Raw genomic sequence first — 17921 nt, 5'->3', positions numbered from 1 at the left:
ACCCCCCCTCGTTTCTCTCTGTGTTATGAGGATACCCCTTCCTGCCTTCCACCCCCTCCACATCAACCCCTCCTATCAATACCTCTCTCTCCTTCCACCCACTAATAAATGTTAGTTCTCTCTGCCTCTCTTTTTCTTCCTCTTTTAATGTGTCTTCTTAAATTGTCAAGCCTGGTGCTGACGCCATCCTCCTCCACTCAGCCAGCCCACTCAGTCCTGTGGGACGAGCTATGACTCATTCTCTCCCTCCTTCCCTCTTCTTCCTCCCTAGTTACCTACCTACCTACATACCTTTCCGTAACCATCTCTCTGTGGCTCACTACTTATACCCTATGTATAAGTCGTTTTTCCACTGTTGCATGTGGAAAAACATAAAGAACGTATATAAAGAGAAAAAAACTTAACAAAATAAAACACACAAGGACAAAGTGGGTGATGGCATAAAAGATGTGTTAGCTACATAAACGACTATCTTTTCTGCATAATGAACAAACGCCAGTGGAGAGAGAGGGGGCAACTTGATCCTGGATGCATTATTGATGAAGGCAAGAGTGCAGGAATGTGGGTGATGAAGAAAAATATTGAATTCCATGTGGGCCAAAACTAAACAAGTAAATAAGAGTTGTGAAATAACCACTTTTATTTAAAAAATTATCAATATAAGAAAAAAATGAAATTTAAAATATCCATTTAAAAATAACAGTTCTGCTATCCTTATCACAAGATATTAGTAAAAGGCTTTTTGAGGTCACTGTCAAGGTGTGTGGTAGTAATTTAGTATTTTTCTTGCCCAAGGACACAACGACCGGGGCTCGAACCGGCAACCTTCCGATTACAAGGCGACCAGCCAACTCTTGAGCCCCTATACTGGTGGTGCCAACTAACTGTCAGATTAGGCCTCCATCACTACCCCCGAGGCTGCCATGCAAGTCTACCAAGGTACACAAGTCCGCTGCTGCCTAAGCCCCTATTTGCCCCTGTCTGTATCTTGAAATTTCCCATAGTTAAAGTTGCATGCTGGCAGGAACCAGCAATGAGCTGGGGTTGAATTCATAATCATCATCTTCTATGGGCCAACTCCCTAGTAGAAAAACCCTGTTTGCCCCACCATATACACTTCAAGACTTGTTTTCATTTGATTTATGTATAAAGATCAAATGTATAAAGAGGCATGTTTCAAGGACTGCATGATGTTTGTTAACTTAAATAATCATGTAAAATATATGAAATTACAACAATGACCAAAATAATCGTAACCATGCTGTCTCATTCAAAATAATGCATTTTATTTCTTTATTTTGTGGCAAAAGGGATAACTGCTTGGGGTCTATGTTAGCGATGAAGCAGAAAAACAGAGACCTTGTACACCTGATATGCATATTTAAATATCAATCAAAAGGTGTATCAACACCAGTGTTGAACAGGGTTTACTAGAGGTGCAATGGATCACGGTTGATCCGTAATCCGAACCGATCCCACTCCACGGTTCGGCACGCACGTGATCCAAAGATTCGAAAAAGAAGAAAAAAGTATGTGTATGGTGCGCATGGTGGGTCTGTCAAGCGATCGTTATGGCCAGCGCTAGCGGTCGAAGTGGAGGAGCAGAGGAGTTTTCGGTATTTAAGCAGCCCTTTGCTGCCCAGTCCGACCGGGCTAAAGCTATTACAAAAGCTATTGGGGTGTTTAGCTGCAGACGGGAGGCCGAACTCCCGAAGCATGTATGAGCAGGAAAAGTTTAAAGTTATGGCTGAACTGTCCCAGGCATCTTCTGTTGCCCTAACTACTACAAATGGGTGGAGCTCCAGGGCAATGGAAAGCTACGGGACCGTGACACTTCATTATATCACAGTGGAGTGCGATATAATCCTCGGTATGTATTATTGTAGGGTCTACCTTACAATATAAAGCGCCTTGAGGCGACTGTTTTTGTGATTTGGCGCTTTATAAATAAAATAAAATTGAATTGAGTGGTAGATACAAAGCCCTATACTGCCCTATATTGAACCATAATTTTTTTTTAATAATTGCGTGGAATGAGTCTTGAGTTGAATGTTTTTAACAGGCAAAAAATACTTCAATAACTGAATAAGTAAATGTTAAATTTTTGTCTTTTTTCGTTTTTTGCTGATCCGAAAATTGATCCGATCCGTGACTTAAAACCGTGATCCGATCCGTTGCACCACTAGTGTTTACACATTGCAGGCCCAAAAGCTACTTTTCAGTTACAAATATGTGAGGAAGCAAACACACAGATGACCCACCTCTGTTTCCAATAAGAAAATGGGGCATTCTTTTGTTTTGCAATGTATAACAGACAAATATCTATTTGTCTATCTGCCGAAGACAACACTACTAAAATGAGAAAATGTCATGAGCATTCATCATGTTTTACAACTGAAATATTCCTGAAACTTTGTGCAAAATGGGAACAAACTCAAATTCTGCTAAATCTAATATTTTAGACACAGCATTACTGAAGCATTAGCAACTAATAAAAAAAATAAGGAAAAAAAAATCTGTCCAACGGCTAGGCACTTCACGGTGTTTAACCCTTCTGGGCAATCAGAAACGTGATTTGAAATAATCACATTTCTTAGCTGCCCTCAAGAAGATGTATATTGGATTTTAGAGTTATCTTGTCTCCTCAAGCACCGTGAAGAGATTTATGAAAGATTCTGCCTCCCACACTTGAGCCGCTGATGTTAAATGAATAACTGTGTCAAAATGAAACTGGGTGGCAGCTACTGCACTCATTATAAACCTTATGTAACATATCAGCTTCTTTTAGTGTGAGAAGCAGTGCAAGAGGATGTAAGAGATGGGAGAGGGGGGGGAAAAGAATGAAGGATGGAGGAGCAAGGGGTGGCTACCGAGACAGGAAGAGAGGAAAAACTTCTCAATGATGAAACAATCTGCACTGTTAAGTGATTGGACCAGACTTCCACCAATGGGAGGACCAGCTCCATGGCAACAAGCTCTGTCACCAAGAGAAAAGCAGCCATATCCCTCAACACCCCCATATTTTTTTTTCCGCTTCTTTTCTCTCTCACGACCCTCGTCTATCCCCAATTACAAAGCTCAATGTATTTATCATTGGGTATTCTTGTAAAGACAAAAACGACACACACAGACACACAAAGAGCAGCATCGTGGGTTACATATAGCCTAAACAACACAGCTCAATTGCAGACACAGCAAACACACAGGGGGACACCAGCTTAACACAAAATTATTAGAATGTGATTCATTCACAGTTTGTTTAAATGTGCACTTTGGGCATGACGTCCTTGACTGTCTCCATTCACATGAAAGCAGTGACTAACTACTAGGTCTGTTGGAGCTGAACCTTGACCTAAACAGACTGAGCTCACAGACACAAGAACAGATTTCCAGAATAAGTAAGTAGGCCCCAGCAGATAGTAACTGCCCTTTTCTGTCAGATGCACATTATGCACAGTAAAAGGTCATTGTACACCCATCAGCCAAAAAGAAATTAAACACTCAAAGCTTTGTGCATCAATGTTATTTTAAATATTGCTGACATTGCTCAAACTAGCTCACAGTAAATTTACAGGACATAGGTCTCTCAAGTGAATCCATTCAAAATGCTATAGCTCACACTGAAGCCTTCCAGAGACATTAGATCATCTTCAGGTACGCTCCAATTATATTTTGTTCCCCACAGCAAGTCACAGTTGAGTGTGATAAAAGGAAATGGCTCCGTCTTTCGGCTTCTCCCTTTGGGGGTCGTGACACTGGATCATCTGCCAACATCTCACCCTATCCCTGACATCATCTTCTGTCACACCAATCCATGAATCTTCTCTGTGGTCTTCCTCTTTTCCTCCTGCCCAAAAGCTCCATCTTCAACATGCTTTCAATATATCCGCTATCCCCCCTCTGCATATGTCCAAAACATCTCAGCCTCGCCTCTACATTTGTTTCCAAACCGCTCAACCTCAGCTGTCCCTCGGATGTACTCATTTCTAATCCCGTCTCTCCTGGGCAGTCCCAATCTTAGCATCTTCAACTGTGCCACCTACAGCTCCACCTCCTGCCTTTTGTGAGTGCCACCATTTTCAAACAATATATCAGAGCGGGTTTCGCTACCACCTTCTAAATCCTTCCTTTCACGCTTGCTGCCATCCTTTAGTAACAAAGTACTTATGCCACTTGTCTCCACCCGCTCCACCCTGCCTGCACTCCCTTCGTGCCCTCCTTACACTGCACTGTCCTTTGCTTTGGCTGGTTGACCCCAGGTATTTAAACTCATCCACTTTCACTACCTCAGCTCCTTGCATCTTCACCTTTCCACAGAGATAGCAACTGAAAAAATTAAGACATTTGCAAAAAGTTTTATCCAGCTAGTTTTCACAGTTTAGCATTTTAGAAATGCTATAAAAACCTGTTTGCTTTTGCCCCCTATCTATTATTTTCTGTTCTGTACAATATGAGAGCAGAGTGGAGCAGCAACGATTTCTATTGCCCCTTAAACCACTTCATAATCACTTCAGTCTAAAAACTGAGTTATGCTTCCTCAGAAGTTATTCTTAAGACTTTCTGTGTGATCATGGGATGAAATTCAAATTTGCCACAGTCTAAGTGGAAGTGACAAGCTGACAATTATAGACAGGTGGAGGAAGAGGAGATGTAATATTTAATGCAATCTCCCCAGGGTGATATTGACAGTGCTGCACTGGGTTGTGTACATGTGCCGCAAACAACTGAGGGACACAAAAAAAAACACACACACTACGGGGTCACTTGAAGAGCGTGCACTCTGATAATGTTCTGTCTCACAACATTAAAGAAAGAGATCCAGATCATCAAGAAAATGTCATGGGTTCTTCCTTTGCCCATGCTCCACCTCTGCATGATGTTTCTTCAGTTTCACTTTGCCAGTTCTTATGTAATCTTGTCAACATTCAGGGAAATAAACTGTATGGATGGAATGGTGTAGTGGGAGTGGATTTGCAGTACTACTTAATATCAGGATGTTGTGTGGACAAAACCAAATCTTTTTCTGGCTGCTTATTTTCACACCAAGTGAAAAACCACATAATTACACATCATTTAAAATGCAGTGTCTAGTCTTTAAAAAGCTTATAGAGGACTCATGAATGAGTATGTGACTGTCGCAAGTTATTCAAGGAATCCTTTGTCAGAGTGTGCTTCTATTTGACAGCAAAACAGATACATTTCCAATTAAAAAAAATATCTAAACACAGATTCTTTGGTAAATTGAGCAGTATTACAAACACATTTGTCCCCCAATGTGCTTGCACTGTGCTCCAAAGTTAGTGTCTTGTGTTATGACATTTACTTAAGTGTGTTCTTTATAACTTGTCTTTTAGAAGCACACACACACCACTTAATCAGTTATATTCATTTAATGTTAATTACACTGACATCCAAAAAACAAAAGAATGAAGTCAAACTAAAGGAGGGATTAGAAACACTGCATCTTTTAATAATAGCATGTACTGGGATTGTTGCAACAATCCCACTAATTACTGCTTTGATCAAAACAGAGCACTACTCAAAACTGTGAAGTTAAAACCCATAAGCATTTTGTTGTATTAGAAATGTACAATTCAAAGCTTTGTTGACGAAATGATTAGCCACCTAGGACATAAACTGCCCACTCTTCAAAAGTGTAGACTGTAGACCAGTACAGGCTTAAGCAGTTCCCATGACTGAGGCACAGGCTGTGGAATAGCTAATTGTGATAGATGGGCCAAGAGGGGAAACTAAAAACAAAAAGAAAATTACATGACAACTGATGAGCAACATTAGAAACAGCTTTCGAGAACTGGGCTGGTTATAAGTAAGGGTTTGCTTGCACACGCTATTAGATTTTACAGTGCTACTTTGGGATATTAGAACATAATGGTCTAGTATATATTATAAAGTCTGACTACTGCTAACCAACTACTGGATGTGTCCAGATGGTGACCGATGTCCTCTGTGATCTACACAAATGGCTCTATTTGCCTGAGCCAGACTTAATAACAGCTGTATTTCTGGGCTGCCAACACCACAACACTGTTGGCTTCTTGAGTACTGCCAGCCAGCCAAACCCAGAAGTCAGGCATCCAGCCAGTCAACTTGCCAGGCTGTCTATCTTAGGCCAGTGCAAAGTGGTGGTCTCTTACAATGTGGCTTGTGCACTCAAGAATAACCAGCAGGAAGGAAACACTGCCATTCATTCAGCCATCCAGCTAGTGAATACTCATTTCCCTAGATCACCAGACATCATCCTCTGCAGTGTTTCTAATCCCTTCTTTAGTCCCAAGGGCTAGTTTTGCCAAATAAATATCAAATACCATATACCACAGTCCATGGCCTGAAAACAAGACAGACACACCCCAAACAAGATCTCTGTACGCATACCAGATGAGGTTAGTGGTTGGTGATACGATGATCTTAATTTGGCATATGACCTGCTTGTCAGAGGAGCCATATAGAATCTGTCGTGAAATAAATTACATCAGGCTGATTGTAGCTTGCAGAGTGAGTGAAGTCATTCACTGCAAGATGAAGAGTAGTGTGTAGCAAATATATTTATTATTTAGTTTCTAATATTTACTGGAATAATTCAACAACATCACTAATTATACTCTAATACAGATATATCGAGTAAGCATTGTTAAACCTGTAATGATGCTAAAACTAGGGATGGCAATATATGCGTTCCTTAAAAATATATTGATTTTTTAGTCAAATTAAGATTGAGAGTGTTTTTCATACTGATCTACTGTCTGATATTGCATTACATAAAAGATTTCTTAACCCTCTGATTCAAACAGCCCCCTCACTCTCATTGCTTTCCTGCTTCAAGAAAGGACACAGAACTGGATCAATAATAAATAAAGTGATGGTTAAGTTGATGATAAACTGTATGTGTGGCAACAGTGAAAGAAGGAACCCTTTTAAACATATTCTAGTCTCTTGACAAAAAAAAAAAAAAAAAAAAAAAAAAAAGGACATGCTGCCTAGAGCTGGGCCATATCATACCATTCACAGTAATACCAGTATAATGTTAGGCAATGATAAGAAAATGAAATATCGCGATAGAATTTGGGTAAAAACGCGCATGCGCAGTACCGTTGTTTTCATACACACATGGCAGAAAAAAGTATGGCGGCGACAGAGAATGCAAAGGGCGAAAGCAGATCATTGAATGAAACAGATGAACCAGAATTGGTTTATAAAAATGGTGCAACTTCAGTATGGTGATATTTTTGTGCCACTATTCTGAGCGCACGTAAAAAAAAAAATTGCAGGTGCAAGTGTTGTATTTTGAGGAGAAATTTATTTTGAGCGAAGAAAAGCTAAATTTGAGTGAACAAAATTCATTGCTGCATGCAAAAAAAAAAAAAAAAAAAAAAAATCTTTTTTTACAATAGCAGCCCCTCTCGCTCAGTTTTTGCATTTGCACTTGCTCGCAATGTGTTGCTTGCGCTCTCAACATTACTGCCCGTGCACGTTCAACTTTTTCTGTGCACCATTATATTTGTGCCACAAAACCAGCCAATCACAGATATGGATGCAAAAAAAATCTGATTGGCTGTTTTGGTCTCCAATCAGCTCGAAATGACGAAATGCAATATCCCAGAATCCATTTCGTCCAAAACTCAAAGGAGGCAGTGGCGGAGCAACACAGAGTGGCGGAGTTTGAAATATTACTCTTTCTGGGTCACAAAATAAACTTTTAAGATATTTTCATGCGAGAATGGTGCTGTGTAAACTTCAAATAATTGCTAGATTTATCAAGACATCACATATTTGCATAAATGCTCTAATGTTTTCATTAGAATAGAGGCACAAAAATGACACCATGCTTCAGTGGTGCGGAACTGGTTTGGCTTTCGTCCGTCAGATACACACCGAAGCACATTTTTTTTGGCAGAGCATGCAAGCGGGCCATCGTTATTACCAAACTGATTTTATGTGGTACACGGCGCTCAAAAATCTGTCAAAAATATTTTAGTACGACTTTGCTAAGCTACGAAGCCGCACCGCTTGATGGATTGTCGGAGCACTGCGGCTACCATAGTCAGGAGCCTCGCGGAGTGATACGTACTGTGCTTCAACATAATATTACCGCATTGTGTGTGTATAACCTCTTTTTAAGTTTCGTGGATATTAAACATGGTTATGCTCAGGATATGTCGGCCAATTTCCACTGGAAATGCCTTTTGGTTAAATTGTCAGCAAGGAATTTGCATTTGCACTGTTAAAATTTTATATAACTTTAATGCACATAAAAAACAGCTGCTTGTTTAAGTGAAAATACATTGATTGGGGGGGGGGGGGGGGGTTTGCACTAATAAAGTTGTGGAGTTGTAAAGTATTTTGTCACGCGTCAATTATATCGTTATCGCAAATTTTCAAATATATATCGTGATAAATATTTTTGGCCATATTGCCCTGCCCTAATGCTGCCCTGTTTTCTTTGATTTTTTTTTTTTTTTATTTAGTTTGGATGGCAACTTAGTTCAGGTCTGAAGTAGCCTATTTGAAATATTATAGTCGCAAACTTCTGAGATGTACCAGCTTTGACTTAACCATCAACCAGCAGGTTAAGAGGATAAAAGCTTCTTAATACATCATACATGCAAACCGATAGTGATGTCTTTTAGGTGGCTATAATTTTTGCTCCTGCCCACAGCATGACCTTCCTGTCAACATGGTGCAGGGGTACATTCATGCCTACAGAACTTTCCTTACAGAAAATACTTCCAAAGAACAATAACCCATGTCCATGCATGAAAAACAAAATTACAGTAACTTCCAAAACTTTTAGAACAAAATCAGGGCATAAAGTTTACATAGATATATATGAAGACAACATGATCACATTACAATTATGTGATCATGAGTTCAACTAAGTCTGTGAGGAGAATTGTAATTCAGATTCTGAATTAGGGCTATGGTAAATGGTAAATGGCCTGTATTTATATAGCGCTTTACTAGTCCCTAAGGACCCCAAAGCGCTTTACATATCCAGTCATCCACCCATTCACGCACACATTCACACACTGGTGATGGCAAGCTACATTGTAGCCACAGCCACCCTGGGGCGCACTGACAGAGGCGAGGCTGCCGGACACTGGCGCCACCGGGCCCTCTGACCACCACCAGTAGGTAATGGGTGAAGTGTCTTGCCCAAGGACACAACAACCGAGACTGTCCAAGCCGGGGCTCGAACCGGCAACCTTCCGATTACAAGGCGAACTCCCAACTCTTGAGCCACGATCGCCCGTATGGGCTGGGCCATATTATACCGTTCACGGTAATACCGGTATAATGTTAGGCAACGATAGGAAAATGAAATATCGCGATAGAATATGAGTAAAACGCGCATGCGCAGTGCCTTTGTGTTCATACGCACATGGCCGATTGTTGAGTGAAACAAATGAACCAGAATTGGTTTGTAAAAATGGTGCAACTTCAGTGATGTGGAACTGGTTTGGTGTTTGTCCATCAGATACACGACAAAGCACATTTTTTTGCAGAACATGCAAGCGGCCGTCGTTATTGTCGTATTTGTCGGACTAAGATGCTCTTAAATCTGGGAGTAATCTGGGTCCTAAACTCCGTATACTTCAGGTCAAACGAACACTGCAGCATCACTGAGAGTTAAAAACTGTCTAAATTCTTTCATCTTTAATAAAACGATCAGCATTGCTGCTTTACCAGGTGTAACTATGAAGTTTAACTTCCGGGCATCCATGAAAACAAAAGTTATTACATTTAACGGAGTTAGAAGTTAGCAGGAAGCTAGCGGAAGTTAGCTCGCTAGTTTCGCTAGTTACCCAAGCATGATATAGCATGTTCTGACTGAGAGATTTCTGAAAAATTCAAACGTACAGCTCTGCTATCACTTCCAACATAAATGAAGGCAGGAAACTAAACAGCAGTGACGTTTGTAGGGTTACTGAAGTTGGGCTAGCTGGTATATAATGATGTGCTACGTGATCGCTAGCGACACAGCTATGTTAGCATAACATAAACAGTGAAGCTGGAGGACGAACACTAACACTTTTCCACTTATAAAAGTTAACGTGCCTGATAGTTAGAGACAAATGCAATCGCATGGCAGGATGCTGTAAACAGACCAAACTTCAGTCAGGAGAACAACTGAGATAATCCATCCACAATAGAAGGTTAGTCATTAATATACTGCAACAACATGGGAATAGAGCAGCTGCCAGAGAATTCAACATTAATGAATCAATGGTACAGAAGTGGAGGAAGCAAGAAGAATGAGTTTAATAAAGTTTGATTTATCTGACTGCTTTGTTTCGCTTAATGTGCCTTATAATCCCGTGCACCTTATGGTCCGAAAAATACGTACTGCACACTGCAGTTTAATGTTGCAAAGCACCTCTTTTTAACTTCAGTGGATATTATACATGGTTATGCTCAGGATATGTCAGCCCATTTCTACTGGAAATGCCTTTTGGTTAAAGCATCTGAATGTCAATTGTTCCCCAAATCATCTTATCCACTGGCCAAATCACTCACCTCTAGACGAGTACCCATCATCACACAATTCACTAAAAGCACAAATGTCACGGCCTCTGTCCATTATGAGCTAACATTACAACTGCAATGTCTCAACAATGACGACACTGTGTTAAAATAGAAAAATAAGGGGAGGAAGACAGGCCTGCTGTTGGCTACTTGAGCTGTAGATGCAAAATGAAACAAATTGTATAGACTACAGTGAATTTAGTTTAGTAATGTATCCTAAGGATGCTAATTTACACCATTTTCTCAATTAGACATGGTAATTATTAAATCAATAAATTGACAAACAGACGACTTTTCCACAGGTTTACTGCGATATTTACAGCAAAATTCAGAGCGGGGTACATTAAGAATCTGACATTCAGATATAATTCAACATTGCCGTGTTTACTTTAACTCAAATAGCCAAAAACTTCATTAAAAACTGCTATTCTATGATTGCGCCAACAAAACCCAAAATACTTAACAGAGCAAACAAGCTACAGTGTTTCACATTAACTTACTATTATCTTTAGAAGGGACAACAGTTCAGCACTGATATATTGGTAATACCTATCTATGTAAAAGATGTACTTTCTGACTGTAGTTGGTCCAGCTGCTACTGGAAACAGCTGGTCAGGTGGAATAGATGTCCAAAAGCATTGTCTGTCAGTGCTTACTAACCACGAGCATATTTATACACCGAGCAGAGAGCGCCACGATACACTTCATCACTTTATTTTTAATGTTTTTGAAAGCATGTGTAATAAGAGTCCTGCTGCTCCTGAACGTTTGGGGTTTTAAAAGCTACAGCTGCTCTCTGCTGTCTGACGCTCAGCTCCCAGACTCTGTTAGTGTTTGAAAATCTGAGTTCGGTATTAACCAGGTAACATTTTATGAGACAACGTACGAGTTAACTGATGACCTATGTCTTAGATGGAAAAGAGGATCTGATGTAATACAATTTAAGCAATACCAAGGGGCAATCAGCAAACACACCCATTACTGCATGCTAAAGCAGCTTCTAATGGTCAGAAGTCAGTAACACAGAATCTGACTAGTCAACAGACTTGTCTAAAGCCACCATGGTAAAAACAACGACTTCACAACCATGCTAACAAGGACAAAATATAAACCTATTTACAAAAGGAAATATAATATTAGTTCTCTTAGTACTGATAAATTAAGTGTCTCAAATGACACTGTGCTTTAAGGAGGGAACGCAGCACATCTGAATGTTGTTTTTTTGTTTGATTGTTTTTTTAATGTCCCTCAATATTTAACAAGCCATAAGTTAATCACTGATACCAATTAGTCACCAAATTCCAGTTGATAAATTCTGGACATTTCATGATATGAAATGTGTTGATGTGGTGAATTCTAAAGACAATTTCTCCTCAGCTGTGAGAATGTTAGCATGACACTGGCAACGCACCAGCCCCAGCACAGATCAGAAAGTACAGTTAATTAGAGAAACCGCACACTGCAGCGGCTCACTAGATCACGTAGCTGACCTGACAGCGGTGGCAGGTCATCAGTGTGCTGTGCTGTGCCATGCCATCTGTTTACCTGTAAAAGCCAACTGCTCCCAATAGGTCTGCCAGCATAAGGATACCAATTTCTGTTCCCTTCTTCTTACAGTTTTGCTTGCTTGCCTCTCTGCTCCTGTGTTCATCATCGCCTAATTATGCAAGTTATTTTTGAGGCTATTTAATACACCAAGTTTAGAAGCACTCCTGAACTTGTCTTGTTTACACCAACACCTCTCGTCTTTAGAGGACTCCTGCTGTTATATTTCGCTTTCTTTTAGTTGTCTCTTCATTAAAATTCACCAAGTGGGCACACGTCTGTCCCAGTCTCATCTGAGGATAAAGTAGATACAAGGTTGAGCTGACCTACCTTGAGCCACATAGTCATTTTACTTGAACATATAAGCCCCACAGTAAAGCACAAGTTGCCTCTATAGTTTACAGCTCAAATAATTGCAGTTGGATTTTACTGGCCCTTCTTCCTTTTAGCTCCTGTTAGCCATCTACCTTCATTAAAGTTATGCTTTGTGTCAGGTACATTCATTTGTAATGCAGATGTCAATTCATCAGAAAAGAACTGATGTATTTATAAAAGGTCACACATAAATTAGCATGTATTAATACTATAATTAGCTCAAATGAGGACACATCAAAAATAAAAATAAAAAACCGCTGTAAAAGTTCAGATGAGTAGGGAAAGTGTGAAATCAGATAAATAGAATTCAATCAGTGCTTCCTTATTGTTTGTTTTTGATGATTTGGTTTTCTTTTTTCATGTAACAAAGACTGTATTTATCAATTCAAAATAAAAGTTTTGGAGTTAGATTTTTCTTAAAGTCTCAAAGGAGTAGGTGTGAACCTTCTGACGTATAAAGCAATTACAGCAGCAGTTTCTCAGGGGTTTGCTATTGATTTTTTTCCCCCTCTCTTTCTCGCCCTCTCGTGCTTCCTCTGTTTGATACACAGGCTTTTCCCACGCATTAACAATTAGTATGCAGCAGTGAGGCTATAGGTGCACCAACTACGTAAGGAGAAGAACTCCAATATCACAAACAAACAGCAAAAGTACTGGTCATGCAAGGATGCACACATATTTTTATCAAGTGAGGGGATGGACTTTATTAGCTCAGTCAACGCTAATCACCTGACTTCAGCTATCTGTGTTGTGTTACAAGAGAAGAGACTCACATGTTAATAAACAGCAAAAGAAAAACAGCAATAGCTCTAGCAACATAACACCAAAGGAGCATTTTATATTTAATCTGGAGCTGTGGCAGTTGTCTGTCTTTTCAATTTCTAACTGAGAACAGGGTACAATGATGGGCTCGTTGCCATATTATGTACATCAAGCTAATTCAATAAGATGCATTACTTAGGAGACTAAAAGAGATGGATGCGTGTACATAAAAAATGAATTATATAAACAGGACATGTTCAGAACAAGGGAGATCTAGGGCAAGCAATCAAAAAAATAGAATAAAAGCAGGAAATGATGAGGATTGTGGGTTGATTTTTCAGGGTTATAACCACCAGAACAGTGATAGAGGGAAAGCCAGGTCTTCTAAACCTGAAGCAGTGCTCAAGCCATGAGGATGGCTTGCTATTTATAGTGACAGATTTTTTATTCAAGAGGGTTCTGCTGTTGTGCATCTCTCACGGCTGTGCTGCCTCTCTCGCACCTCCTCTCTAGTCTGTTCATTCCCGTACACTGTGTTCCACAAATAAAGGAGAAGTCTTAAATTCCAGGTGCATTCACAAACAGTCACAACCACTATTGCTTAAAATACAGTGCAATCCACATGCCTTATGTAAGCCCATACGTTGTCCTTTTCCTCTGCACACCTCCCTCCCTCACAATCGGTATGACAGTGTTGCAGAGCAACGCCTACTTCAGTGACTCTCCACACCACCAGCCCACCTCCACCCTCCTCTGTCCCTCCTCCCACACAGGGACAGTGGAAGGGAATTCCTTATTACCTCAGCATTTGCCTCAAACATGTTTCATGACCCTGTACACATGACACTGGTAAATACGCCACACATTATAGTATCTTAGATGCTTTCATGTATACATTTTTTCTGTGCAAATGCAATCACATGTGATAAAATAAACTGTATACACACTATAGGAAACTACCTTTCAGTCAACCTTAATACATCATATTTGCACTGTTGATGAGACATTGCTTAAAAATGCTTTAGGAACTTCACAAAAGTGATAATGCAATGTGTCATAACAAGAGTTAATTATAGCAGCAGCAATGGCTTCATGCTAAAAATCACACCTACAGCTACAGAAGCTACATCTCACCTACAAATTATTAACACCCAATGACAAAGACGCACAAGCACATTCACTTACAGTGCACATCCTTCCTGTATTTAGAGTTCAGCTCTATGGATCTCGAGCCAAATCAGATCAGGTGTCTCAGATAAAACCAAATCATCGCAGGAGAATGAGCAGCAGAAGCAGATCTGGGCAACGCTGTCATTAGTTTTCTCTCCCCTATTACTACAAATAAATGTATCCCATTTCCTGCTGGAGTTGTAGGGTGTTTAAGGTCTTTCTTCCGTCTCTTCAGCTCATTCAACTTTTGTCGTCTTCAAGCTTGCCGTGTTGTCTTCTTGTCTGTACACACTACCAGCTCAGTTTTCTTAATGGCTTTCATGAAAACGGTCAAAAAACTCTATTTCGACTGCCCCCTTTCTTTTTCTGAATGAAGCACAAGCACAGCAGTGAGAAAGAAAATCTTGCTTGTAAGCTGGCTCCCTCTCTCACTACCACACTTATGCCATCATGCGCACAGTATGCACCCCTCCCTTCTCCTCCGACCCTCCCTTTCGTGTGGATTCTGTCTCTCTCTCTCTCTCTCTCTTACAGGTCTTGTTTGCTCTCTGCCTTTGTGAAACAATATAATTGCAATGACAGGCAAACCATGGCGCGCAAGAAGCCAAGCTGTTTAAAGAGTTGCTTGGATCCGCTATAATGTCACTTGATACAACAGTAGCACCACTGAAAGCTTATAGTAAATGAATGAATATAAATAAATAAATAAATAGACTCTTTTACAGGTACAGGTTAAGGTTTGGAACTTTTTTTGCAATAATCAAACACCTGGAGACAGGCAGAAGCCACAGTCCCCATTCATCACTCATTATATGGAAAGTCTGAAGTCGTTGTCTTTGGCGTTTGTCTGGACAAACTAAATGAGTACTGACAGATGCTGGTGAACCAGACAACTGCTCCAATATATAAACAATTTAAAAAAAAAATAAAGAGGAGGAAGGGAAGATGGAGTGAAATAATGAAACCACCTCATTAGCAAGGAAAAGCCTTAATCCCACAAGACAACACATTTGCATGTTTTCCCAGTAGCCCCCACTGCAAATGACAGCTGAAAGATGCAGTGGAGGGAAATTATGCAGTCAAAAGTTCAGCATCAAGGAAAACATCAGGAGGATTATCTGTCTCATGGTTTCAGGCTTGACAGTATGTGACCAGGCTTTATAGAGCAAAATTTGAAGAAAAATGTTAGAATGTGGTCCCTCTAGAAATTGTATTCATGCAGCTGTGAAAAAAAGACTGATTGTTCAATCATTAGTCAAAAGTCATTTGAATATCAACTCACAACTTGCAGACAAAGGAGCTCGCGATGCAAGTTAGACTGCACATCCTTAGTTCGCTAAAAAATTAAAAATTTAATGTACCACTGGTCAAAACTTTGGTACCGCTTTAAAAAAAACCAAAAAAAAAAAAAAACCATAGTGCAGCATAAAAAGGCCTCAAAGTCCACACACAATTTCACCTACCAACAGCTTCACCAAGTTTCACTTCATGCAAGTTATAACACAATCCAGGGGATAAGTCGATCATTAATATTAAGTCTACAATTAAGAGAAGATTTCATAAAGGCAAATAAAATTATTATTTAAAACAGACTTTACTAAAAGATGCACGCCATAGGATTGGACTTCAAGAAGTTGAAGACGAAGAAGTCGAAGAAGAAAAATGGTGCACATTGTTTTGTGGGGAGTTCTACCCCCGTCCATCATGGATACTTGCATGCAATTGACATATAGGCCTGTTTAAATGCATATCAGAATATCATTTTCACCAGTTTCACAGATCAGTGTTACATTTCTAGTCAGCTAAAAGTCTCAGTAAATCTTGTTTTCTCAAAACACTGTTTTATGTGTCCAATCTTTATTCAAATAGAACAAAACTGTTTTAACCCTTTCCTCTTATAAATGCAACCTCCTCTGGACCCTTGATATCACTGACACATCAGCATATACCGTACATCCATAAGATGTGGTTTGATGACCATTAGAACAATTTCTATGTTTTTTCCAGGCGTAGCTGCGTAGGCAGAGACCACCCTTACTGACTTCTGATACAAACCCAGTTGTTTTGTTCTGTGATCAGGCATGAAATATGACAGAAAGCACTCAGTTCAGAAAATAGCTTCAAGGATTACTTCTAGTAGCCTTTCAGGTAAAGAGTTACAGTACTACAAGTTCACGCAGAAACATAGAAACAACCCTCCAACAGCAACTTGGGTACTCTGAGCTTTGTTACTTTTATAGTACATGTAGTAATTATTAGGTTATTCTGTAATGCTTTTCTCCTGCTTTGGGAGAGGGCAGTTTATGTTCAAATATATATCTAGACTCACATCAATCCTCGATATTTATTTCATTTATATTTCATAATTTGAATCAAACTATCAAAATGTGATTTCAGTGCAGAGTTCAGCTTTAAGGCTGACAATATACATAGTGCCACCTCTGCAAAGACACAAAAGTAATTAGACAACTGACTGACATGCAGATTCATGGCCAGGTGAAGTCTGTTCCTCATTCCTCATTTTGCGATGACAAATTCAACATCAAAAATCTGAGATTATTTTCAAGTGCATATAATAACTATTCACTGTTCACTCTTAATAAGAGGTATTTGGTCACATACTGTCAATTAAGGTACAAAAATAAATAAACCTGTCCATGAGAGACAGAAAAACTGAGAAATGGCAAAATCAGCAGAAATCACTGACCAGCTCAGCAACACCAGAAACGCCCTAAAAGGGTGGAAACCAACTGAAGTAAATAATCGCAGAATTATTTCCGTGGTTAAGAAATATCTTTCACAACATTTACCTAACTCAAGCATATTCAAAGAGGTATCACTGTCAGAGTTTAAAAGAGATGCACAGGGTATTTAAATACAGAGGGTTTACAGCAGTTGTGCAATACATGGATTACACTTAACAACAAGAAAGCTAGAATACAGTTTGCCAGAAAACATCTAAAACCTGAACGTAGAACCTGCCCAGATCTGGGGGAAAAAATATTTGGACATATATTAATTAAATCAAGCACAGCTTGCACTATAATGAAGGGAAGACAAACTGAAAAGGTAACGAATGACTCATGATCCTTAGCGTAGGGCTGTGAGATATGACTAAAATCTCATATCCCGATATAAAACATCTATCATCCGATAACAATATAAATCACAAAAATGTAACATTTTCTGTAAATTCTGTGAATCTTGGGCTGCTGAAGTGTTTCCAGCTGGGCGTTGTGTACCTGGAGTCGAGTGTTTTAACCGATGCATGAAACTACACATTTTTAGACATAGGAAACAGCAGCCGATACAACATTTGTATTTATTACACGGCATGCTACGGGGGAAAGCCTGTTCTAACGTTTGAGTCTAAGGTTTATTTTTTAGCACCTGACGGCTCCTTTTTGCTTCTCATCCGTAAATACTCTGCATACTTTTTCACATGATTCCGTTTACTTTGAAAAGTCTCAACAGGATCTTGAGCTTTATTGTGAAAGGTTTATGTGGAAAATAAACAAGCGGACATG

The sequence above is a fragment of the Astatotilapia calliptera genome, chromosome 5, assembly GCF_900246225.1.
Source record: "Astatotilapia calliptera chromosome 5, fAstCal1.2, whole genome shotgun sequence".
Taxonomy (NCBI): Eukaryota; Metazoa; Chordata; class Actinopteri; order Cichliformes; family Cichlidae; genus Astatotilapia; species Astatotilapia calliptera.
Note: the sequence above shows the minus strand (reverse complement) of the source record.